The 26,232-nt window shown below is 45.5% G+C and overlaps 1 pseudogene; it reads right to left on the reverse strand.

The window, feature by feature from the left end:
• LOC144123829 (stomatin-like) overlaps positions 1-26,232 on the reverse strand; it is a 41,455-nt pseudogene that overhangs the window by 3,124 nt on the left and 12,099 nt on the right.

The following is a 26,232-nucleotide window of genomic DNA, read 5'->3' on the forward strand; positions in this document are numbered from 1 at the left end:
ATATTGTGGTTAGCGCAAAGGTATTTGAGGTTGCTGGAATCATATTGAGAATTTTTATCTTATTGGATTGCGACGAAAATAAAAGCAGTTCCCATTACTTTGGAAAAAAATTCCATCTTTAAATATTTAATAAAACAATAAAAGACATAAAACATGGAATACGCTGTGCTTCGACCGCGTGAGTCGATGTCACTTACATTTCGACACGTTCGACTTTTACGCCGGAAGAGTCGGTGGCTTCGTCCAGGCTCGCCTGTTGAACACACATGGAAAGAAATTAAAGTGTACCACATTTTGAGACAAGGATATTCGTACACAGAAGGTCATTATTTCCCGCCCGCTAAATGAACTTCATTCTGCATTTTCTGGCATTGCATTGCAAACAACCACGATATGAATCATGTTTAGCTCACCACTCAATACATTCTCAAACTTTAAGCTTTCTAGAAATCTCAAAATCTGGAGGAACGGCAGGGTTATCATCTGCTCTTGATATTACATGCGTAATTGCATTAGGGTTCACTGATTTGTGCCGAGGCCATTTCAGTCCAAGAGTCTGTTTTATTGCTCTTCTGTATCGCAAGTCGGACATAAGGCAGGAAATGCCGGCGTCGGCTTAACCGTCGTGCAAAAAGCTAGAAGGTATTGTTCCAGAATCAGTTAAAAGTGAAACCCTGATTTTCCGTGACCCATTCATGCCACGGCCCACATTTTACGACAAATTAGCGCGGGCCCGGCGAAGCCCCCGTAGAGATATTCTATTAAACGTATGGATCGTACGATGCAAAGTTAGGCACGGCCCGCTTCGAACAACGGCCGGAGGGAACTTGCCCGATATGCTAGAGGCTGGCCGTGACTTCATCGGCAGGCATCATGGGGGGGGGGGGGGGGGGGCAACCTGGGTGCCCCCCTTGGCTACGTGCCTGCTGTATATATTTATTTCAGCGCCATATAAGATTATCATGAAATCTAACTTTTGAAGAAAACTCGTCTGGTGGGGTAGAAGATTCATCTAACAAGAAAGGTGCGCCGACCAAAGATTGTTGTTATTACGAAGACGTTTCGGCTTCCATACGGAATCCTTGATCACTCTTGGTTTGTATTAACCACAACCTCTGCTCGGCACTTCTTTCCTATTACATAGGATTATCACCATGTTTTATTTTTTCCCTTCTCTTGACACTACATCCTGTTCGATGCTTTTTTTGCAAATGGTTTAGTAACTCACGTTTGGTGTTAAAGAGCGACCGATCATGAACACGTGAAACGACTTTGTCTCTCTACCTCCCGTGTTTTTGCACCAATAGCCGCAAAAGCTCTTTGTTAGGTGCACAGGATATATAAATATGTGTAACAATCATAAAAGGGATTTTATTAGCTAGTGAGGGGCAGAAGCGCATAGTGGTGGTGAGTTACTAGCATTGGCCAGCTTGTAGTCACTCAGCACACCTCTAAACAAGCATCGAAACACCAGCACACGCACGTCTTTATACATGGCTGCGTTGAGCTCATGGCAGCCTTCGGCTGGTGGCAACCGCATCCCTTCTTAATTCAACCATCGCGAAAGGTGATAGGCGTTGCAGCAAAGCGATGTGAGGAACATTAACAAAATTAAAGCAGAATGGTTCCGTTACAATTGCTAGAAGAGCCATACATCAACAATATAAAAAATATACTTTCAGAAAGATGCACATTTGACAAAGGCTTTCAGTCGCACACATGATAACCGAATTACTTAGAGAAGCACTAAAACTACTTCACATAGCGTCCATTTTCATCCGGGAAGTGAGATTCAGGGTCATCAGACCAGGTTAATTGCGTTTCATGATTACTTAGGGGAATATTTCTTGTGCGCATGCGTCTCAAGCATGCTTCGCCCTCCCCTTCTTACCGACTTACCCGGAAGCCGATATTGCGACCGGACTTCAGTACAACACCTGGCAGGCAGCACGGTAGTGAAAAATCGGCAGTCTGTACACATTTTTTTTTTCAGCTGAGATGCGTGCATGAAATTAAGATATCAGTGTCCTTACAGTGCATCCTGGTTCCACAGCGAGTGGCATCGCATTGTGAGCAGTTTGTAATTATTATCGTTGGTTGAAAACGCATGAGCCGCGGTTTCCAATTGTGCTTCTATGAGAAAAATATAGTCCCAGAAAACGCCAGTAACGCCTATTTTTGTACACGTGTCCTGGAAAGAAATAAACCATGTTGCGGTGACCGCGGAAGAAACGAAGGAGCGAAAAAGGTCAGAATCAATCCCGAAAGCGATGTGCGGGAATTCCTGCTGCCAACTCTAAACGATAGGTGATCTGCTATCGCCACGGGAGTCGCTCATACTAACAACAATGACGTCACCAGGTTTTTGTTCTCTATTTCGGCGGTTGAAACGAAAAAGTTTCAAAAAAGAACTGAAAAGCTGTAGAACATTCCGAATGTTGGTGATTGGTTGGAACGGTGGCGGGGCTAAGCATTATTTCGCGGGGTTCACTTCAGCAGGTAGGTACATTGAACGAACGGTCTTCAGTACCTTTTTAATCCGCCGACGACGGATGTTTTCCTACCTTCAAAGAACATCGCCTTCTTAAGCTCAAGATTTCGTAACTAGAGATTTAGAGTTTATTCAACAATACATTCATGGGTTACACGTTCAGTGAAGGATACAGAAAAAGCTCCTAAAGTTGAGCACTGCAGTGGGACCAATGTAACGCTTTAGAAATACCGCTTTATTAGAAAATTTAACGCAGCTTTTTGTTCTTTCATGAATTAATCGCTCTTTAACGAAAGAAGCCAGAAATAAAAAAAAACACTCGGATTCAGTGGTCCTGCGCGTGATCGGACGTGTGCGGTCACGGCTAAACAACAGGAAACGCTGACTTTTCCCACGCAACGCACCAAATGGAGCGTTACCTCTCAATCCGTTAAATAATGGTAAGTACATTTTATAGGCATGCTTGTTTACATGGGATATACGAAGGCATACTATTACTAGAAACAATAACTATTAAACAATTACAATTAGTAGAAACGGTCCATGACTTAGCTATGACATTCGATTAAGGGGGCAAACACATATGACATTCCTTGATTTGTCAAAAGCCTTCGACCGGGTATCTCATTCTAAACTTCACTAAAGCTAGTCCACTTTCTTGGTAACGGGTCAATAACTTATTGGTTAAAAGCCTATTTAAATGGTAGGCACCAGTGTGCCTACTTTTAAAACAGCGAGTCGGACTTGGCAAAAGTACTATCTGGCGTGCCACAGGGGTCAGTGCAAGCACCAATTCTTTTTCTTTTTTGTATTAATGATTTGAGAAAGAATATCGACGCAACAGTACGTACGTTCGCGGATGACTGCGTCATCTACAAAGAAATCAATAGCCCTGCGGACCAAATAGCCCTCAACAACTCACTGCAGTACGTATCGAAATAGTTTGAAAACTGGCAGATGGCCCTCAACCTGGAAAAAAAACTGTCTGCATGACAGTCACTATAAAGAAACAGCCATTAAATTACAATTATGAAATCGCACAGAAGACACTCACAAAGGTAGAGCAGTTCAAGTATCTTGGCGTTATTATTGCCTCGGACCTAGGATGAAACGAGCACGTGACACACATTACCACAAAGGCGCTTTCTGCTCTTTACATGATAGACGTTCCCTTCGACGTGCTTCACCGGAAACAATACTTTGGCATACATTTCACTCGTTCGTTCGGTGTTAAAATACAGTATTATTACCTGGCTGCCCTACACTAAACAATATATTGATAGATTAGAAAGTGTTGAGCGAAAAGCTATCCGATATATTTTCAACAAATACAGTCGTCATGAATCCCCCACACTGCTTCTGCAAAAAGCCGGCCTCTCTACAATCCACGCACGAGCCAGACTTTTGCGACTTAAGTTTCTGTTCCTACATTTGAATGATGGCACAAAACTTAATAAGTCTAGATATCTGCTTGAGCTTAACACGCGTGTCACAAGAACAAAGCATGAAAAACATCTGTCCGAATACAGATACCGCATTGATGCATTCAAATTTTCATTTTTCCCGCATGTGATTCGTGAGTGGAATATGTTGCCCCCGAAATTGTGTACCAGACGTGCCCTGAAGCATTTGTATCAAAGCTAACAAACCTTTTTGAATAATATTAACAGCACTGTCACCATGTGCGCTTTACATGTACTTTTGTGTAAAGTTAAAAAGTTCCTTCTCTGCTGTATTTCTTTTTTTGCACTTTTTCATATACTTTTTCATATACCAGATACTGTTACGGCCTCAGAGTGAGGCCAATAATATGTAATAAATAAAATACATAAATATACGTAAAACAAGCCAAAAATGTTGTCAACGCACGAAAACCGGCCCACTCTTCGTTATCTCGTCTTCTCTTGAACCCACCCATGGCTTCAATGCACATGACACGTGCAGTCAAGCTTCTTTCTGGCGCGCGAGTCGTGAAGCTAACACCACCACAAGAACCACACACTGGCCTTCCACACATGCTTGCTAAGTGACGAGCTCGCAAAGCGGTTTCCTTGTACAGTCGAGCCCGGACATATCCAACCTGGATATTTCTAATTATTGGCTATATCGAACACACAGGTTATCCCCTTGAAAATACTGTGCAAAAGTATAGGAAATTCGTGCTGTACACCGAACTCTAATTTCGCCAGTCGTTCGATATAACTACCTGCGCGCCGCGCAACTGCAAGTGGTGCTTTTCCTAACTGCGCTCTTCGTACACTATTCGCCCACGGACACGGGTCGGGTGCGCGGCCTTGGGCAGCTGCTAGCGCTATGAAGCCACGTTACGTGATGTGCACTTTAAGGTGGTTTTCGATCTCTTATTCTCCACACCACATTACTGTCATGCGTTGAAGCCAACCAAACTAACACATTGGGGTGGCACTCGCCTGGCGTGTTTCGCTGTTTAGATAGATAGATAGATAGATAGATAGATAGATAGATAGATAGATAGATAGATAGATAGATAGATAGATAGATAGATAGATAGATAGATAGATAGATAGATAGATAGATAGATAGATAGATAGATAGATAGATAGATAGATAGATAGATAGATAGATAGATAGATAGATAGATAGATAGATAGATAGATAGATAGATAGATAGATAGATAGATAGATAGATAGATAGATAGATAGATAGATAGATAGATAGATAGATAGATAGATAGATAGATAGATAGATAGATAGATAGATAGATAGATAGATAGATAGATAGATAGATAGATAGATAGATAGATAGATAGATAGATAGATAGATAGATAGATAGATAGATAGATAGATAGATAGATAGATAGATAGATAGATAGATAGATAGATAGATAGATAGATAGATAGATAGATAGATAGATAGATAGATAGATAGATAGATAGATAGATAGATAGATAGATAGATAGATAGATAGATAGATAGATAGATAGATAGATAGATAGATAGATAGATAGATAGATAGATAGATAGATAGATAGATAGATAGATAGATAGATAGATAGATAGATAGATAGATAGATAGATAGATAGATAGATAGATAGATAGATAGATAGATAGATAGATAGATAGATAGATAGATGGATGGATGGATGGATGGATGGATGGATGGATGGATGGATGGATGGATGGATGGATGGATGGATGGATAGATGGATGGATGGATGGATGGATGGATGGATGGATGGATGGATGGATGGATGGATGGATGGATGGATGGATGGATGGATGGATGGATGGATGGATGGATGGATGGATGGATGGATGGATGGATGGATGGATGGATGGATGGATGGATGGATGGATGGATGGATGGATGGATGGATGGATGGATGGATGGATGGATGGATGGATGGATGGATGGATGGATGGATGGATGGATGGATGGATGGATGGATGGATGGATGGATGGATGGATGGATGGATGGATGGATGGATGGATGGATGGATGGATGGATGGATGGATGGATGGATGGATGGATGGATGGATGGATGGATGGATGGATGGATGGATGGATGGATGGATGGATGGATGGATGGATGGATGGATGGATGGATGGATGGATGGATGGATGGATGGATGGATGGATGGATGGATGGATGGATGGATGGATGGATGGATGGATGGATGGATAGATAGATAGATAGATAGATAGATAGATAGATAGATAGATAGATAGATAGATAGATAGATAGATAGATAGATAGATAGATAGATAGATAGATAGATAGATAGATAGATAGATAGATAGATAGATAGATAGATAGATAGATAGATAGATGGATGGATGGATGGATGGATGGATGGATGGATGGATGGATGGATGGATGGATGGATGGATGGATGGATGGATGGATGGATGGATGGATGGATGGATGGATGGATGGATGGATGGATCTTTATTTCAGACAACAAGGTCTCGGATACAGGGGCAAAAGGCAGATGCACTCTGCCTGACAAGGCCCAAGCACCCGATACAATGCTCAGGACAAGCGGCAAAAAAACATAATTATACAAGGTAAAACTAGGAGGAAGGTGCATACTCTTGCAATGACATAATTATAAAGTAAATATTTACAAGGCACATCACAATAAGAAAAACATAAAAATTCACAGAGTTGACAGAAAACAGGGACATTAAGAATTTCTGCGTGAACAACCCTTTAATTATTCGGACGAGAAAGGAGGTAAGCTTTAGCATTTCTATTGAAAGACTTTTGGGAAACAGATTTCTGAATAATTTCTATGGCCTGTGTGTGTTTATTTAGAAGACTGGGAATTAAATATGAAAGCATTTCGGTTCCATAGTTAGTCCTTACGAATGGTACTTTGTAACTGACGTGTCTTAGTTTATAAGGAACGTCACTACTAGAGTTTAATTGAACATATTTAGTGGGATGATGTTTGAAATCGTTATACACATAAGAAAGCAGTTTCAACTCAAATAATTCATTGACTTTTAGAATAGAATGCTTAGAGAAGTACAAACCTGTATGATCATTGTATGCAAGGTTTTTACGTATCGTATTGCTTTCTTCTGTAATGTTATCAGCCTCGTGAGGTTAGTTTTCGTTGTAGATCCCCAAACAAGTAAACAATAATGAAGATGTGATTGAATTAGGGTATAATATAATTGCCACTTCAGCCATTTCGGAACAAGGTCTCGAAGTTTATGCAATACACATAATGACCTTGATATGCTGGCATGAATCTTATCAATATGCAGGGTCCAACTCAAGTGTTCTTCAAAGATTATGCCTAAAAATTTGTAGGAAGAAACACGCTCAATTACGCTACTTTTGAATGTAAGCTTAATTTCACTGTTATCAGGCTTGTTACGTGCCTTAAATAAAATAAGCTTTGTTTTATTAACATTTAACTCTAGTTTATTTATATTCAACCATAAAGACAATTCTTGTAACCATGCATTTGCCTCAGCCTGAATATTACTAAGACGCATGCCAGAAAAAAATACACTGGTATCATCTGCATATAAAATTATTGTGGGAGTTCGAGGGATGGCTATTATATCATTGATATAAAGAATGAAAAATATTGGACCCAAAATAGACCCTTGTGGAACACCGTATATTAATTGGCCAGGTTGTGATTGGTGACCATTCAAACATGTATACTGCACGCGACCGGAAAGATAAGTACGGATCAGATTTAAGGCAACTCCTCGAATGCCATAAAACGGCAGCTTAAAAAATAAATTGTCATATTTAACTGAATCAAATGCCTTCCTGAAATCTAAAAAAAGTCTAACTGTGAACTGTTTGTCATCCATATTAGAACATATTTTTTCCTTTATACTAAGCAATGCCATTTCTGTTTTCTTCTTCTCACGAAATCCAAACTGTTCGTTAACAAAAATTTGTCTGTCGTCAAAGAACTTACACAGTCTGATTTTGATCAAATATTCCAGTAGTTTAGAAAACAAAGGGAGTACAGATATAGGTCTGTAGTTGTTTATATTGTAATAAGGGCCACCTTTGTGCAAAACAACCCACTCTGGCAATTTTCATACCATCTGGAAAAATACCTTGAACTAACGCGTTGTTACATATATGCTGCAAGGGCAAGCTAATTAGATCGGCAACAGCAGTAATAGGCTCGGCCTTAATTTCATCTGCGCCTGCTGCAGTGGATTTCTCTAGGCTTCTAAGGAATGTGAATACTTCATGTTCACTGCAAGGATTCAAGAATATGGAACTACCAATTGGAGAGGCAATATACTGAGCAATTTCATGATTTCTATCCTGCTTCTGAGATGATTCGCCAGGGGATTGGAAATGAGCATTAAACTTGTCTGCCAAAGCAGCGCCACTGTATTCAACACCATTGAATGTTAATGTGCTGGGAATATGGGTCGTCGCCCTTCCCATGAGGTCGCTCAAACAATCCCATATTTTCTTAGGGCAATTGGAGACTGCTGAAAATTTATTCTGATAATACTGTTTCTTAGCTTTTTTAATATCAGAGCCTAACTTATTTCTAAGTTTTTTATATTCCTTAAGTATGACTGGATCTTTTGATTGGATGAATTTGTCAAAAAGCCTGTCACGGGTTTGAATTCGTCGATATAACTCTCTCGTAACCCACGGCTTTCGAGACTTTTTGTGAGTTTTTCCCACTGTCAAAGGAAATGCGGTGTCATATTTGCTTTTTACTAACTGAAGAAAGATATTGTACGCTATACTAGGATTTAACTCATTGTAAACTTCGCTCCAGGGAGTGCTTTCCATCATGGGTCTAAACCTAGCTAAGTTTTCTTGATTGAAACTGCGATATACTATCTGGGGAGGTGCTACTTGCTACTTGCTTCCTTTTTCTTATCGCTCGAGGAAAAAACAGAATATAGGCAGATGGTCGCTCAAATCAAATGTAAGCACACCTGATAGCACACTTGATAACTCATGATTTGTAACACATAAATCTAATAATTAGTCCCTCTCTAAGGTTATTCTTGTTGGTGACTGAATAACATTGGTGCAGAGAAATGCATCAATGGCTTCACAAAAGAGACGTCGCGAGGAGCTATTTGTCAAAAGATCAATGTTAAAGTCTCCAACCAAAACAACAGGGATATTTATGATATAAGCATATTCAAGAAGATCACGCACAAATTTGATAAATTCGGCACTTTCACTAGATGGGGGTCGATAAATACAAGCGCTCAGTGTTCCATGACATTTTATAGCAACCGATTCGTAGTTGATATCGACAAAAGAAAAATCTGATAAAACTTCATAGTCAAGGTTTTCTTTAACATACAATGCGACGCCACCTCCTCTACGGTTTTCTCTGAACACGCCTTCAAACTTGTAGCCACGAAAGAAAATAACATCATTTTGATTTGTGAACCATGTTTCAGTGTACGCTAGTATATCAAATCTATGATTCTGGGAATCCAAAGCTGATTGCATTTCAAAGAGCTTATTTTTTAGACTTCTAATATTCACATGAAAGACTGACATCCTGTCATTTTCGTGAACCAGACAACTGCGCACCGTAGAGTTAAAAGATAAAGCATCGTAGTAAAGAGGCTTTGTTTGTGATGCCATAAAAGAAAAATGATAAAAAAACTGATCAGTAAGACGAAGTAGAGGCGATGCCTGCTTAAATGATATTTTCCAGGTCAGCAACACACGCGATCCGTATTGCCGTTTCACCCTGGCACTTGCGCACAAAACGCTTTCCATTACTGTGCCAAGCATATTCGTACTGCTTTTCTGTGGCCCTTGTCTTCATCATCCACATGAGCCTTTTGTTCTGCGCTGTTAAATTGTCAAGAAAGTACACTGTGGATTCAGCTTCCCGCATACTTTGCTTCTTTGCCATCTATTGGTCCTTCGTTACACGTGAGGAAAAGCGAACCAGAACTGCCGGGGTTTTGCCACGTTTAGCGGGCAGTCTATGAAGGCCTTCAACGTCGTGCTCAGTCAACTGAGGAAGCTCTAGGTCCTGGGCTATAGCATTGATTTTTTGGAACAAGTTTTCATTTTTGGTTTGTGCAAGTCCATGTACTTCCAAGTTATTCAGCCTGCTGTATTGTTCCAGACTGTTTATTTGCTGTCGTAGTTCGCAGATTTCCGGGTTAGTGTTCTCTGACTGAATCTGTGCCTCAATATTTTCAACCCTTTTTGATAAAGTGACAATCTCAGTCGACTGAAGCTGCATTTTGGCCAGCACTTCATCATACTGATCTGAAAGATGCTGAACAGACTTTTTCATACTTTCCACTGTCTCTTTGACCTGGAAAAGGATATCTAACTTCTGTTTGATTTCCGGTAGTTCACAGAGCTTTTTGTTGATTTCCATTAGCATCCTTTCTGTCAGAGACTGCTCATTCTGTACCCTTGTTACAATTTTTGAGCCTCGAGCAGCTGAAACTACGCATGTTTGACACTTCCAATTTTTTTTATCGATATCTGTCATTGCTTTCTGGGCAGTTTTCGTCGTATTAGAACAAGCGCCTAAGTGGTAACCGTATCGGCATTCTGAGCAGGTAAGGGACGAGCCCTCTGCTGGAAGTGACTGATTACAAAGCAGGCATATATCACAAACAGGATCACCCATAGCACTCGCGATGGAAAAGCATGCGGCACAATAGAAAACAACTACAGCAACAGCACAGACTCAAGCGGCGGCGGCGTTTGGCAAAAGGTTTCTTATGACTTCAATAAGTGCAAACACACAAACCTGCAAAGCGAAGGATTTTCAGTTATTCTTTGCCGATGTTGCTTCCGCCACCGCCGCTGAGCAAGTGTGGGGGGCACAGGTGAGCCTCGTCCTTTTATATGCTCCTGGCTGGCGCTGCTTGTGTCGTTATCTTGCGGGGCCGATCGTCGTCGCTCTTGCCACTTTAGTTCACCAGGTGTATCGCTGTAGGCCTGGCCAAGAACTGCAAAGCGAAGGATTTTCAGTTATTCTTTGCCGATGTTGCTTCCGCCACCGCCTCTGAGCAAGTGGGGGGGGCTTCTTCTTCTTCTTCAGTGATTGTTGGGAAGGATGAAAAGGAGGGAGACACGGGCTTGTCTACTGGAGGACTAGCCTCCACGCCCACTGCCGGCGTGTCGTAGAAAGAGGAGGGGAGGAGAAAAAAGATTGAAAGGAAAGGGTAGGCGCGCAGCCGAACCAACTGTGGGGGCACATGTGGGCACAGGTGAGCCTCGTCCTTTTATATGCTCCTGGCTGGCGCTGCTTGTGTCGTTATCTTGCGGGGCCGATCGTCGTCGCTCTTGCCACTTTAGTTCACCAGGTGTATCGCTGTAGGCCTGGCCAAGAACTGCAAAGCGAAGGATTTTCAGTTATTCTTTGCCGAAGTTGCTTCCGCCACCGCCGCTGAGCAAGTGTTGCAGAAACCGACTGTACCTTAATTTCAATGGGCGATTGTTCTTTTTATAGTCTACTGGTAACAGTGTTAGACATCTTATAACAGGGGATGTATAGTATAAAAGAACCTTCCGCTCCGGCTTCGATGCGAAGAAGGTTATAGGCATAGCAACGCCTAGCGACCGGTGCGCTGCCAGCACGTTGGTAGGTGGCACGTTGATGCAAGAACCACGTCACTAGCGTGGGCGCAATATACTCTTGTATGTAGGTATAGAAATTTGGACATATCGAACTATTCCGCAAACACCTTCGAGCTAGATATATCCGGATTCGACTGTAAAATCGAAATTAATCCTGATGCGCCTAAAAAGGGATGAGATTCAACTGCGTCGCCCAGACCTCCCCTTTCGCATTTTTTAAAAGAATCGTTTGTTTGCATTGCTCCTTCGTAGGCGCGAGGTAAACCATTTCTCACATCACCGACGACTTCCTAGTTGTTATTTTTTTTGTTGGGCCAGGATCATACAAGCTACGAGAGAGTTGACCGTTTGCACTTTTTGGTATGTTACTGCTTACCCCACAGCTTATGGCTAGAAACAACGTGGACTTTCTGGAAAACAAGTGGCGCATGGTTTTGCTTCAAGCATTTAGTGGTGAGGTGTAAAATAAACAAGAAAACTTTCACTGCAAGGTCTGCCTCGCTACAAGTTCACGCGACTTCAGCCGCTATGTATGTCGAAATACTTCACGTACAGTTCCAAGGATCCCATTCCAAACTTAGTGCACAGAAGGAAATAAAGTAAAGCAGCGCGCTTGTTAGTAGTCCTTGGTTGTTGGCTCAAGCGCTTCTGTGGCCTTATTTCTCTCCGAAGGCAGCCAGTTGGCTTGGAGAACGGTAAGAATGGAATAGAATCGCAGAAAAGAACTTTTATTCAAATGTGGCCCGGGATAGGTATACGCTCCTTCCGAAAAGAACGTACGCTGTGCACGAAATATTTTGTAAGCGCCTTCCAGTAAAAAAAAAAAGCAAGAATCGCTTGATGCTCTGTCTTGCACGCTCAGCCCTTGAATGCGGCACACGAGGTGTTTGTGCACACGATATACACAATCAAATGAACGCCTCATCTAGTCTCAAGCTTGAAGGAAGCCTAGATGTTTTGCGACGTTGCCTAATGATGGGACAAGCAGTCTCAGTCCTGTGTAGAAAGTACTTGCGCGCAGTGCCTATCGAGTTCAACAATGACGCGCGAATGCGGACTTTAAGGCCCTTTTTTACGCGCCTTTCGCGTTCGGCGACGCGCACGTGGAACTTTTGGCGCTGACAGGGACGCGTTTCCCAAGAGACGGGGACAGACCTGCATGACGTGCGAGATGGACTCCCGCTCAGACAGGATCTCCGACAGGTTCTTGGTGCCGAGCACATTACGGAGCGTGGTGGGGGCCAACAGCCTGGTGAAGTGGCCATAGTCCTCCACGTTGGTGATGACGATGGTCGCGTTGCTAATGCGGTAGTACACCACCGCGTCCACGGCCACTGTCACTGAGGCCTTGGACAGGATCTGCGTTCACCGACAAGCACGCACTGAGCACTGGTCCAGCGAGTGCGAAGGCAGGGTGCGTGGAATTAATACGCTGTCTCAACATTAAGTACATGTACATAAAGTACAGACACTCCAAGCGACAGTATTCTGTACATAAACACAACTGCCTTAAATACACATCACATTCCCAGACACCTTGGATGGGCGTCTAAGAAAATCGCTGCTAGCGGTGGTCACAAGCACACAGGTTCAGGTGCAAGTGTATTGGTTTTTTTTTTCGAGGGAAAAATTCAATAATGCAATCAATGTTAACTCATGACGGCCAAAGCAGCGCACACTTTGACAGAACACAGAAACAAGAAGGGAGAGACATCCGGCGTTGATGGCGTCTCTCTTCTTGTGCTTTGTGTTCTGTCAAAGTGTGCGCTGCATTTGTCGTCATGAATCGGCCTAGCTCGCACAAACGTCGGGCCTGCTACACAGTTAACAGTTGCGCGTTACGATGTCGCTTCCCATGGGACACTATATTGCCGTTTTCATCGGTGGCGGCCAGTCTGAGGACATCATGACAAAATAACTGACCCATTCCAAGACGCGTTTTTTTTAAATGCCCATATATATTTAGGCTGATACTGGTAGCACCTTCGCGAAAGTTCAAAATGACGGCAGTTTTCCCATAATTAAGAACGCACAAGGCTGAAAAATTATCTTCAGTAAGACGCAAATGAACTGACTTGCAATTAAGACAGGCATCAGCACTCGCCTCTAAAAATTTGATCAGAAAGTTCAACAGTAAATTCATATTTCTTTCAGAGAAAAAGTTATAGTATGGTATGGTATACTATGGTATGGTATGGTATGGTACGGTACGGTACGGTATGGTATGTTATGGTATGGTATGGTATGGTATGGTACGGTACGGTATGGTACGGCACGGTACAGTACGGTATGGTATATGGTATGGGACGTGAGGTTCACAGTCCCGAAGCTACATATGGGCTGTAAGAGCTGTCGTAAAAGAAGGCTCCGAACTAATTTTGACCATCTGCGGATCTCTAATGTGCACTGATATAGCACAGAACATGGATTAAAATGAGCCAGATGGAAGGGAGTGATTCTGGTGAAAGCCCATTCGGGATGACATTCATGGCGACGGGTGCCGTTCTGCGTTGAATTTCGATGCGGAATACTTTAATCCTAAAATGTCAATGTGATCGCATCCAGGATGAAAGAAATATTTACCCAAGACGCGTTAAATCTCTATTTGTGGCCGGTGTGCGTTAGACAAGCAAAATAATCTGAGGATATATTGCGTCAAAGGAAAAATACCCCCCCCCCCCTTTTCCCGGCCATCCAGAAAGGACCGATGAAGAACAATCCACAAAATAAGAGTGGACAGAGCACAGTGTCAGTGATTGATGACTTTTTCGATCCTCACAACTGAAGGCCCTGCAAAGGACCGGCAATCGAAAAAAAAGGCCGAGCACTCTGGCTGCTAAAAAATTAAGGAACCGAACCGGTGGTACCTAATCGCATTTCGAACTAAAGGCTTATCTCGAAACTAAATATTATTTTTTTTTCATTCACAAGAACAGAGGGAACAATAAGGCGAATGAGGGAGAGAAGCGAGGAGGAGTGATAACCAGAGAAGATTGATGGTGTCATTTCGATTCTCCAGGCGCTCTCGCTCTGTTGAGCAGGTCAGGTGCGGGAGACAACGGGCGCTTTTGCAAATGGTCTTGGCTCGAAGGGCGCCAGATAACATGCGCAGTTAAAGGTCCTTAGCCTACGGAGGTCGCGATATCTAAGCGGGCAGCGCCACTGTGAGAGCGATTATGTTTTAAATTGCGTAACGTGATCAGTGCCTCCATAATCTCCCTAACTTCTCTGTTTCGACGGACCCGCCGGCGGTGATAAGATAGGGAGTGGAAAGTGACGTTATCTATTATGACGGCGCGTTGTATTTGCGCAGGTGGCGTCATAGGGTCGCTCTCCACCCGTTAAATGCTTGCATTCATACACAACAGTTTGGGTAGAAGAACGCCCCAAGAAGGCTCCGTAGCGACGAGATGGCGCGCGTGCCTCTTGGTGCGACCCGTATGATCGCACTCGGCGCAGGCAATGCAGCGGTGCATTCAATATTTGAACATCTCGTGATCAGCTTCTAACGACGCTGATTTCAAGTGCGCTCCTCGTGTAGCCCATCGTGGGCTACACGAGGAGCGCACGCTGTTCCGAGGGATCATATACCCAACACTCCTGGATAAAATCATTTCTGAGCGAGAAAGAGTTTATCGATGCAAGTTATTCAAACATTTTAAGATTTATCTGTAACAGTCAATATGTCTGCAGATCTCCCGCCAGCAGGCTTGCATTTTTTTTTTGCTGTGAACATTTTTGTGATTGTCAAAAACGCTCCCCATTAGTTTTCTATGGCAATCTTAACTGCATCATGAGAACGATGGAAAATCTTTAAAAAAAGATTCTGCTGCAAGTCGGAAGAATAGACAATTACCTTAAACATTTCAATTATAAAACCTTGCACTTTTTCAGTATTCAAATTTTTATCCAGGAATGTTGGATATGATAGCGGATGTTGCAAGCGAAACGAAACGATTTGAAAAAAAAAAAGGCTAGGAAAAATTCACTTGGTTGCAACAAAAGAAGAACACTCGTGCTTTATACATTTAGCGCCTAATAAAAGGTTTTAGGTATTTTCCAATAAATAAATTGCATAAGAAATAAGAAGAGCTGCCCGGCGGCGCAGCATGTAGGCTCCCTACATCGCGTACTACGGCGGCAGATGATTAAACAACGGTTCAGGTTGAGGCGACTAAACAACCTTTGGGCCTAACTGCTGTTCCCGAACAATTTGTCTACGTTTTTCTGCAAATGCGAGGAGAACGACTTATGCTTTTTTTTTCCTGTTGGTCAATCAAAAAGCAATGGTAGACTTTTTCAGTGTTTTACTGGAGCCCACATGCACGCATACACACACACCACACTTAACTCACAAGCCCACAGCGCCGGAGACCCAAACGGACAGTAATATGCAGGTCGTTTTGTTCCTGGCAGCAAGTTTCATATTTTGCAACTAGAGGTGATTTGTGGAAGGCACGACGAGGTGCTTAAAAATAGCTCCTGAGTTGGGTTGCCACCGATCATAAAATAAATTAGACGACGTAAAAGGTGTCGTTTGACACAGGAAAACTAACGCGTTGGCAGGCTCTACTTGATGCCTGCCACATGCGAACCAATGCCGACGCTGGCACTGGTGTTATGGAAAAGCATATCTGATGCTGCGTCCAGAAATGTCCACCAGAGTATTTCCGGTGCCATTTCTTGGAATGTGTAATGCGACGTATAAGTTCCTTCATGTATTTTTTTTTTCTTGCTGAAAGGCAGCTGGAATGGACGAATGCTTTAAAACTACAGCTTCGCGAAACTTCAGTGTACCGCTCGTCGATGACCGCTTTTCTTGCAATACGTTCGTGCGACTCTCCGATCACGTCGTAACGAAAAGAAACGAGGTCTATCTTTCTTTTTCTCAGCAAGGCGTTGTTTCAACTAAACTTACGGAAGATTATGCCGCTCCCGCTCGACGCCGGCGCGGAAAAAGGGCGTGTGCTCATCCGGGTTGCACTGGCGATCAAAAGGGGAGGGAGTCCATCATGGCCACTTGCAATTCTTCGGCCGTTATCACAGAATAACCATTAAGCCTAACAATCACTAGCACGTAAACTTCAGACCGCGGGATCTAAAAACCGGCCGCAGCGGTCGCATTTCGATGGAAGCGAAGCGCGAAAGGCGCCCGTGTGTTGTGCGATGTAAGCGCATGTTAAAAAAACCCAACGTCGTCTGAATTGGAGCGTAGTCCTCCACTACGGCGTCCCTCGTGGCCCCTGCGTCCTTCTGGGACGTTATGCCCCACGTACCACATACGAGCACGTGACCTTCCATCGGTGGTAAACAAGGTTGACGATGCCGGAATGAAAGTATGCTGCATCTGCAACTTATTCTCGAAAACGGAAAGAAGTTTAAAGACACCGATTATGCAGTGCGTGAGGACTTTTCACTACAAACGCGGCTCGCCAGGAAAAAGCTCTTGGAATTTGCCAAATCTAAAAAAACGGCCTACAAGCTCAGCGTAGACAAACTGCGCATGGGTGATTCAGTATACATGTACGACTCTGACACTGACCAAGTAATAGAAGTCTCACGATAGCTAAGATGCCGAAGCAATGCACGTGTTACCAAAAACCCGATCCAGTCGCCTATAGATAGCATTCCAAGCCCACCTCTCCATTTGACATTCACTAACATACGCAGCCTTCTTCCTAAACGCACCGAACTCTGCTCATATCTTGATAATAGCAACTGTAATATACTACTTCTAACGGAAACGTGGTTGCGTCCAGATATCGCTGACGAGGAACTTCTGCCTGATAGCAACGGATTTCAAATTTACCGAAAAGATAGAATAAGCAAAAGGGGCGGCGGAGTATTAATTGCAGTTAATAATAACATTTTGTCTTTCCTTGTGGATATTCCATGTGAACTGGAAATCATATGGGTAGCAATAGCATCCCGTCTCTGTAACACTGTCTTAGGCATCTGCTACAGGCCCCCGGACTCCCCTGCCACGTTTGTCGCTGACCTACATGACAATATCACGGCTATTCGAACCAGATTTCCTAAATCTGACATTTTCTTGTTCGGGGATTTTAATTACCCAGACATTGATTGGCTGAACCTATGTTCACATTCATCTGCCTCTAATGAGTTCATGCAGCTAACACTCGACTTTTCTTTTGTTCAACTAGTCAATGCTCCAACACGCGATGCTAATATTTTAGACCTTATTTTATCATCTGCTCCCGAGAGGGTTAGTGATATATCTTATAATGACGGGTTCAGTGATCATCAGCTTCTTCAGTTATCGATTAATGCCCCTTATTACTCACGCCGCACCCAACAAAAACAGATTCTAAATTACAGGAAGGCTGACTTTGACGCTATTAATCGTTGTCTCGAGCATTTCTCCGAAATTTTTGTGCGTGATTTTTCATCCCGGTCTGTTAACGAAAACTGGACTTTGTTCAAAGAAAAAATAGCGAAACTGGTGCGCAAACACATTCCGAGAATAACATTACGGATCAACATATCTAAACCTTGGTATAACAATTCCTTACGAGCATTGAAAAACAAGAAAAAACGTCTTTTCAGAGCCGCGAAACGATTGCGCACTGATTCTGCGCATGCTGAGCACAGACTGTGTGAAGCATCATACTGCCATGCCATCCGGAAGGCCAAACATAAATTTTTATCACAGGACCTTCAATCGCTCATAAAAAATAACCCCGCAAAATTTTGGAAAACAATTTCCCCGTCACGCACGTCGGACACCATTTCATTGCTTGATGAAAACAAACGTCCAATACCCCAAGAGAACTGTCCAGTCACGTTTAATGACTACTTCACATCAGTATTCACTACCGAAGACTATTCCAACCTACCTCAACCCCAAGAACTCAATTACCCATTCATGACTACAATAGATATAACAGCAGAAGGCGTAGCGTCTCTAATTAACAGTCTTAAAGTATCAACTTCCTCAGGGGTAGACGGAATAAATACACAAAAATTCTCAAACACACCATACATCCCTCTAGTATCATTCTGTGTCATATTTTCAGGCAATCTTTAGCAACCGGCGAAATTCCTTATGACTGGAAGATTGGCAAAATAATCCCTGTTTACAAATCTGGCGACAAAAACACAGTTAGTAACTACCGCCCCATATCACTAACGAGTATTCCATGTAAGTTACTTGAACACATCATTGCATCTAACGTCGCGCGCCATCTCGAGAACAATGATTTCTTTTTCCCACGCCAGCACGGATTCAGAAAAGGGTTTTCCTGTGATACACAACTAATTGAACTTACCAGTGATTTATTCAAGAACATGGATGAAAACTACCAGACTGACTGCATATTCATTGACTTTTCCAGAGCGTTTGACCGTGGTGCCCATTGTCGCCTTATGTCTAAAATATCGTCGCTTAATTTAGACTCGCTAACTGTCTCCTGGATCCGGAACTTCATATCTTTTCGTAAGCAGTTCACGGTAACAAACAACTTTTCATCACCCCTTAGTGACGTCACTTCTGGCGTCCCTCAGGGAAGTGCTCTCGGTCCCTTATTATTTTCAATTTTCATAAATGACCTGCCATCGCATCTTACATAATCCGTCCGACTGTTCGCCGATGACTGCATAATTTATCGCCAAATCCGCTCAACCACTGACCATGCAATTTCTTCAGCAGGACCTTGAATGTGTAACTAACTGGTGCACATCATGGCAAATGACACTTAATACTGACAAATGTAAAATCATGACAGTTAGCCGGAAGCATTCAAACTCGCTATTCACTTATTCCCTTAACAGTGTCACACTATCCCGCACGTCTTCCTATAAATACCTTGACGTTTATCTGACTTCAATCTTTCTTGGGCGGAACATATTCAATGCATAACTGCTAAAGCATCGCGCACGCTTGGCTACCTGTTAAGAAATCTTCATAGCGCACCTGTTTCTACCCGCAAGCTAGCATACTTAACATTTGTCCGTCCCCAACTCGAATATGCATCAGCCATCTGGTCACCACATCAGGCTTATTTAATTCATTCACTCGAAGCAATTCAGAACCGTGCAGCGCGTTTTATTTCACACGACTACAACCGTCATTCCAGCGTAACAAGCATCAAGTTATCTTTATCGCTAACAAGTTTACAGACACGTAGGAATATCGCACTCCTTTGCTTACTACAGAAACTAATATACAGTCGTCACGCGTCCACACTGCCACTTACACGCCCAATGCGCACTTCACGTCGCCTACATAATAATCTTAGCTTCCAACGTCTATTCGGCGGAACACTCGCGTTTAATTCTTCTGCTTTGCCACGTGCTATCAAGTGTTGGAATGGCCTTCCGGATTGCATTGCTACCATACGTGACCCATTAATCTCAAAAACGAATTGACCACCTTCATGCATCTATGATATTATACATAAATTGTTTTCGTATGTGTTGTCAAATCCATGCAGTGCCACTATTTGTTTGCTGTTTTTCCTCTGTCAATATATTACGGTTTTTTTTTCATGTACGGTGTAATCATTGTTTGCAGTCCAATGCATTTAATATTGTTTATTTTTTGTTTTTTTCCACTTTGTACCATCTTTTGTCTGCTAAATATTGTAACCCCTCCCCTCACACAATGCTCCAAGTGTGGAACCTGTGAGGTATTTGTATAAATAAATAAATATAAATAAATCAATTGAGTTCCCTTGCTTGGGGCGGTTGCTGAAAAGCAACCGCCACTCAGTCAAGAAAACTCGCCTAAGTTATTGCCTTTGTATTACTCTGCCTGTATAATATATGTATTCCTGCTTTTAATATTGTTCTCGTGATTGTTCTCCGAGAACTTTCGTCAAATTTTTGATTACACTGTCAATGTAAAACGACAACTTCCGTTTGATCTGTGTCCTCAAGAAACCAGCTGCTTGTTTATTTACACTGAGTTATTTTCCTCAGTGCGTGTATATATCCGCACAGGCGTGGTAATATTGATTTTGGTGTGGTGCACCCTGTTGTCGGGGACGCCGCTGCGCCAAGTTGCCACTCACGAGCAGATTCTTGCGAAAGCTCCGTCTCAATTTGAAGAAAAATAATGTTCTCTGAATAATTACAGCGACGCCTCCGGGTCGTTCTGCTGTGCGTTGAAAAACGTAGCCGAAGACGAGCGTTGTCGCCGTTGCTTCGCGCAGTGGACGCACATGAGAAAAAGTGACCAACAGCACCAAATTAGTCGGGGGATTAAAGGATATGCGTGCGTCCTCCTATTAACCATGCTCCTGTACACGTGCACAAAACAGACTGCGCTGACGACGTATTTCCAGACATGAACCATGCAGTAACTCCCCATTTCTGCCGCTTTGCATTAGAGTGCGTAATTCGAGACTTCCGTAAGGCGTTCGCGCGCTCAGCTGCTAAGTGCTTGCGTTCTGTGCACCCTGGCAACGTCAGCCATGTCCTGGCACAAAGCATTCTGCGGCCAGCTCTCAATGCTTTGAGATCCAGCGCTGAAAATGCAGTATTTTAAGTCAACCTTCCACTCGCGTACCAGCTCGTGTTTGTGTGCAAATGCGTGTGCTTATATTATGAAACGAAATAAACAATGCGAGACTCGCCTAAAATGACCACCTCAACTGTATGATGTGATTGTAAGCGAATAGTCGCAGTGAAAGGGTGTTAGGAAGAGTGACACAAGGATTGATTAAAAATGTGGGTTATGAGGCTGGTCTGGTTGAAAAATAGAAGCCTCCTGCCTCGCTTTAATCGCCGTATTTTTTTGCCCTTGGGGACAATACTGTTCCCTTTCTGGGTTGTTGCACGGATATAGCAAGAACAGCAAAGGCAAATCGCCGCTGATGTGAGGCGTCCTTGGGCGCCATTGTCGCAGCGATTGCAGGCCACTTGCACCGGGAGTTCTTTCTGTCCGAAGTGTTTACGTAGCAAAGGCGTAAGGTTGATTATGTCTACAGTGAGGCCGGGCAGCGATAGTCCCAAAGTTACCCTTTTATGTGTCTTCGCCACGTTGCCAAAGGTTGAACGGGCACCCGCGATTCCTCAACTTCCTTCCGCCTACATCCCCCTTCCCAGGCCCCCGAATAGTCATGATACCTGGTTGCAGCGTCTAACTTCCGACCAACAATTAACAGCCGAATCTGAGTCATCCATGTTTAACAACCCACGACAAGCGCTCGCTCAGCTCATGCAGGCAAGCACCTCGTGTTCTTCGAACCACATTTTGATTGATGAACAGGAACAGCACTTCAAAAACTATTTGCGTTAGGCCAAAAGAAAATGAAAGAATGAAGTTATATGAGCTTTGGCAGGACAAAAAAAAAAGTCATGCTTTAGCGCAGGATAGCGCTCCCTAGAAAAAACAAACAAAAATGCAGTGAATGCTCCCATGACAAAAATAACAAGAAGAGAAAGCGAAGGAGGATGGCAGAAAACAGCTTTACGCTTAGCGTTCGGTTTATAATGGGTTCGCAAGGTGAGCGCATAGACTACTGTGCCATTTTAATGCGATGCCTTTAAAGGTCCCGCACGACGGAAAACCTGGCGTCCTCGTGACAGAAAAAAATCCTGATTGGCCGAGAGGGTAGCGACGTAGAAAGTAAAAAAAAGGTCGTCTAGCGTAATTGAATCGCTCTCCTTTGGCTCAGGAGCCGGACAAGGTATACATCTGCACCACTGAGGAACAGCAGTGCTTGCTCGAGGGCGGCAAATGTGAGCGGCACGAAGGGCGCAATCACAGGAAAGAGCACAGAAAGAGGAACGTTAATTCGTTCAATGGGATAAATGGAGGCCTTATACGAGCACCTTGCAAAACAGATTAGGCGAATTACATTACAGAAACACTTCATTAATTTGGGTAACTAATTGTCGCCACCGATAAATATAGAATTTGATCTGAAATAAAGCAGTGTGTAATGTCAACGTGTGCGGCGATGACAACCCGCAAGAGACCGAGGGGCCCTTTGTAACGCCTCTTAACGCCCACTACCTGATGTAATGTTTCAACATGGGACCCTTGAACACTCAAATAAATAAACAATTAAAGCTGTCGTGTCATACTCTTAGAGTCAACTGAAGTGTCGCTGTTTTTTTTTGCGCTGTTTTTTCTGTATCCATCGATGCATCTGCGTTTGCATTGACTCATTTCCTGCTTAAAATAGTTTGCGTACGTTGCACCCGATCCAGTAATTGCGCTTTTCTTTTGCATTACGGCGAATTTTTACAGCGGTATTTGTTGCAGCGATGTTCCGGGAAGAAGCGGTGTCCACGATTCGTGCACACAAAATGAGTAGAACCTCCTCCTATATTGTTATGGGGAGGAGGTTGTTAGGAGAAGGATAAGAAGACACTCTCTTGCCCCCTCTCACCCAGCGCTGCAGCCGCGTTTGCCGCTCGGAGGTGCGGCGGGGTCCACTCAGCCCAGTTGTAAACCAAGCAGGCTCAGCCTATGCAAGGTTCGCGCACCGCACGAGAACCGGCAATGGAGAGCGTGACGCGCATATAAGGCGAGGTGCAGTGATGCAGCGGTATGAAAATGATACGAAAAACGTCTTATGAAAGCATCTCCCATAAGTGTACATCATGAGCTAGCTGCCGCCTTGATTCGCAGTACAACTTGGGTGCTTTCGAGAATGTTTTACGTGCCCGGATATGCGCCCTGATGACTGTCTAGGCCGTACCCTGCCGAACTGAACTCGACGAGGACCAGCGTGATGTATGGGCATTTCTGTAGCTTCCTCTCGTAACCGCCTCGATGTTCCTGAGATAAGTAAACGCGTGAAAGTTGAATATTTTTGGAAGCTTCTAAATGTCTGTTTGTCTTTTTTATGCTTGAGCACTGTAGTTTTCGCAGCTGGCCGTCGCTGTGTGCATTCCCGATGGGTGAGGGGTTCGGTGGTCTGGCTGCACGATTACGACGGCGAGATGAAACCGAATATAGCATTTTCTCTGGCATTTCGCAAAATTCCTCTCGCGCCTACTTAGTATTTCGCCGGTTCTGCCACGAGAGCATGCAAAAAGTGTTTGGTGAACAAAATGAGTTCCCACTTTGCGCCCTTAATCCTCCACGTTCTGAAAAAGCAACAATCGCTCTAATTTTTTTTTACATCGCGTGCTGTTTGCGTACTTTGTTTTTTTTGTCTCCTCTAAGACGAGGTTTGCCTGCATAAAGCTTGAGGTTAGGGCCACTCGCTTTGCCTTGCAAATAACTGACGCATGATTGCCATCCAACAAATAATACGCAAAGACGACGCGTACGAAAGCGTAAGCAGCAGCAGCAGCAGCAGCAGCAGCAGCAGCAGCAGCAGCAGCAGCAGCAGCAGCAGCAGCAGCAGCAGCAGCAGCAGCAGCAGCAGCAGCAGCAGCAGCAGCAGCAGCAGCAGCAGCAGCAGCAGCAGCAGCAGCAGCAGCAGCAGCAGCAGCAGCAGCAGCAGCAGCAGCAGCAGCAGCAGCAGCAGCAGCAGCAGCAGCAGCAGCAGCAGCAGCAGCAGCAGCAGCAGCAGCAGCAGCAGCAGCAGCAGCAGCAGCAGCAGCAGCAGCAGCAGCAGCAGCAGCAGCAGCAGCAGCAGCAGCAGCAGCAGCAGCAGCAGCAGCAGCAGCAGCAGCAGCAGCAGCAGCAGCAGCAGCAGCAGCAGCAGCAGCAGCAGCAGCAGCAGCAGCAGCAGCAGCAGCAGCAGCAGCAGCAGCAGCAGCAGCAGCAGCAGCAGCAGCAGCAGCAGCAGCAGCAGCAGCAGCAGCAGCAGCAGCAGCAGCAGCAGCAGCAGCAGCAGCAGCAGCAGCAGCAGCAGCAGCAGCAGCAGCAGCAGCAGCAGCAGCAGCAGCAGCAGCAGCAGCAGCAGCAGCAGCAGCAGCAGCAGCAGCAGCAGCAGCAGCAGCAGCAGCAGCAGCAGCAGCAGCAGCAGCAGCAGCAGCAGCAGCAGCAGCAGCAGCAGCAGCAGCAGCAGCAGCAGCAGCAGCAGCAGCAGCAGCAGCAGCAGCAGCAGCAGCAGCAGCAGCAGCAGCAGCAGCAGCAGCAGCAGCAGCAGCAGCAGCAGCAGCAGCAGCAGCAGCAGCAGCAGCAGCAGCAGCAGCAGCAGCAGCAGCAGCAGCAGCAGCAGCAGCAGCAGCAGCAGCAGCAGCAGCAGCAGCAGCAGCAGCAGCAGCAGCAGCAGCAGCAGCAGCAGCAGCAGCAGCAGCAGCAGCAGCAGCAGCAGCAGCAGCAGCAGCAGCAGCAGCAGCAGCAGCAGCAGCAGCAGCAGCAGCAGCAGCAGCAGCAGCAGCAGCAGCAGCAGCAGCAGCAGCAGCAGCAGCAGCAGCAGCAGCAGCAGCAGCAGCAGCAGCAGCAGCAGCAGCAGCAGCAGCAGCAGCAGCAGCAGCAGCAGCAGCAGCAGCAGCAGCAGCAGCAGCAGCAGCAGCAGCAGCAGCAGCAGCAGCAGCAGCAGCAGCAGCAGCAGCAGCAGCAGCAGCAGCAGCAGCAGCAGCAGCAGCAGCAGCAGCAGCAGCAGCAGCAGCAGCAGCAGCAGCAGCAGCAGCAGCAGCAGCAGCAGCAGCAGCAGCAGCAGCAGCAGCAGCAGCAGCAGCAGCAGCAGCAGCAGCAGCAGCAGCAGCAGCAGCAGCAGCAGCAGCAGCAGCAGCAGCAGCAGCAGCAGCAGCAGCAGCAGCAGCAGCAGCAGCAGCAGCAGCAGCAGCAGCAGCAGCAGCAGCAGCAGCAGCAGCAGCAGCAGCAGCAGCAGCAGCAGCAGCAGCAGCAGCAGCAGCAGCAGCAGCAGCAGCAGCAGCAGCAGCAGCAGCAGCAGCAGCAGCAGCAGCAGCAGCAGCAGCAGCAGCAGCAGCAGCAGCAGCAGCAGCAGCAGCAGCAGCAGCAGCAGCAGCAGCAGCAGCAGCAGCAGCAGCAGCAGCAGCAGCAGCAGCAGCAGCAGCAGCAGCAGCAGCAGCAGCAGCAGCAGCAGCAGCAGCAGCAGCAGCAGCAGCAGCAGCAGCAGCAGCAGCAGCAGCAGCAGCAGCAGCAGCAGCAGCAGCAGCAGCAGCAGCAGCAGCAGCAGCAGCAGCAGCAGCAGCAGCAGCAGCAGCAGCAGCAGCAGCAGCAGCAGCAGCAGCAGCAGCAGCAGCAGCAGCAGCAGCAGCAGCAGCAGCAGCAGCAGCAGCAGCAGCAGCAGCAGCAGCAGCAGCAGCAGCAGCAGCAGCAGCAGCAGCAGCAGCAGCAGCAGCAGCAGCAGCAGCAGCAGCAGCAGCAGCAGCAGCAGCAGCAGCAGCAGCAGCAGCAGCAGCAGCAGCAGCAGCAGCAGCAGCAGCAGCAGCAGCAGCAGCAGCAGCAGCAGCAGCAGCAGCAGCAGCAGCAGCAGCAGCAGCAGCAGCAGCAGCAGCAGCAGCAGCAGCAGCAGCAGCAGCAGCAGCAGCAGCAGCAGCAGCAGCAGCAGCAGCAGCAGCAGCAGCAGCAGCAGCAGCAGCAGCAGCAGCAGCAGCAGCAGCAGCAGCAGCAGCAGCAGCAGCAGCAGCAGCAGCAGCAGCAGCAGCAGCAGCAGCAGCAGCAGCAGCAGCAGCAGCAGCAGCAGCAGCAGCAGCAGCAGCAGCAGCAGCAGCAGCAGCAGCAGCAGCAGCAGCAGCAGCAGCAGCAGCAGCAGCAGCAGCAGCAGCAGCAGCAGCAGCAGCAGCAGCAGCAGCAGCAGCAGCAGCAGCAGCAGCAGCAGCAGCAGCAGCA

The sequence above is a fragment of the Amblyomma americanum genome, chromosome 1 (genome assembly GCF_052857255.1).
Source record: "Amblyomma americanum isolate KBUSLIRL-KWMA chromosome 1, ASM5285725v1, whole genome shotgun sequence".
Lineage (NCBI taxonomy): Eukaryota > Metazoa > Arthropoda > Arachnida > Ixodida > Ixodidae > Amblyomma > Amblyomma americanum.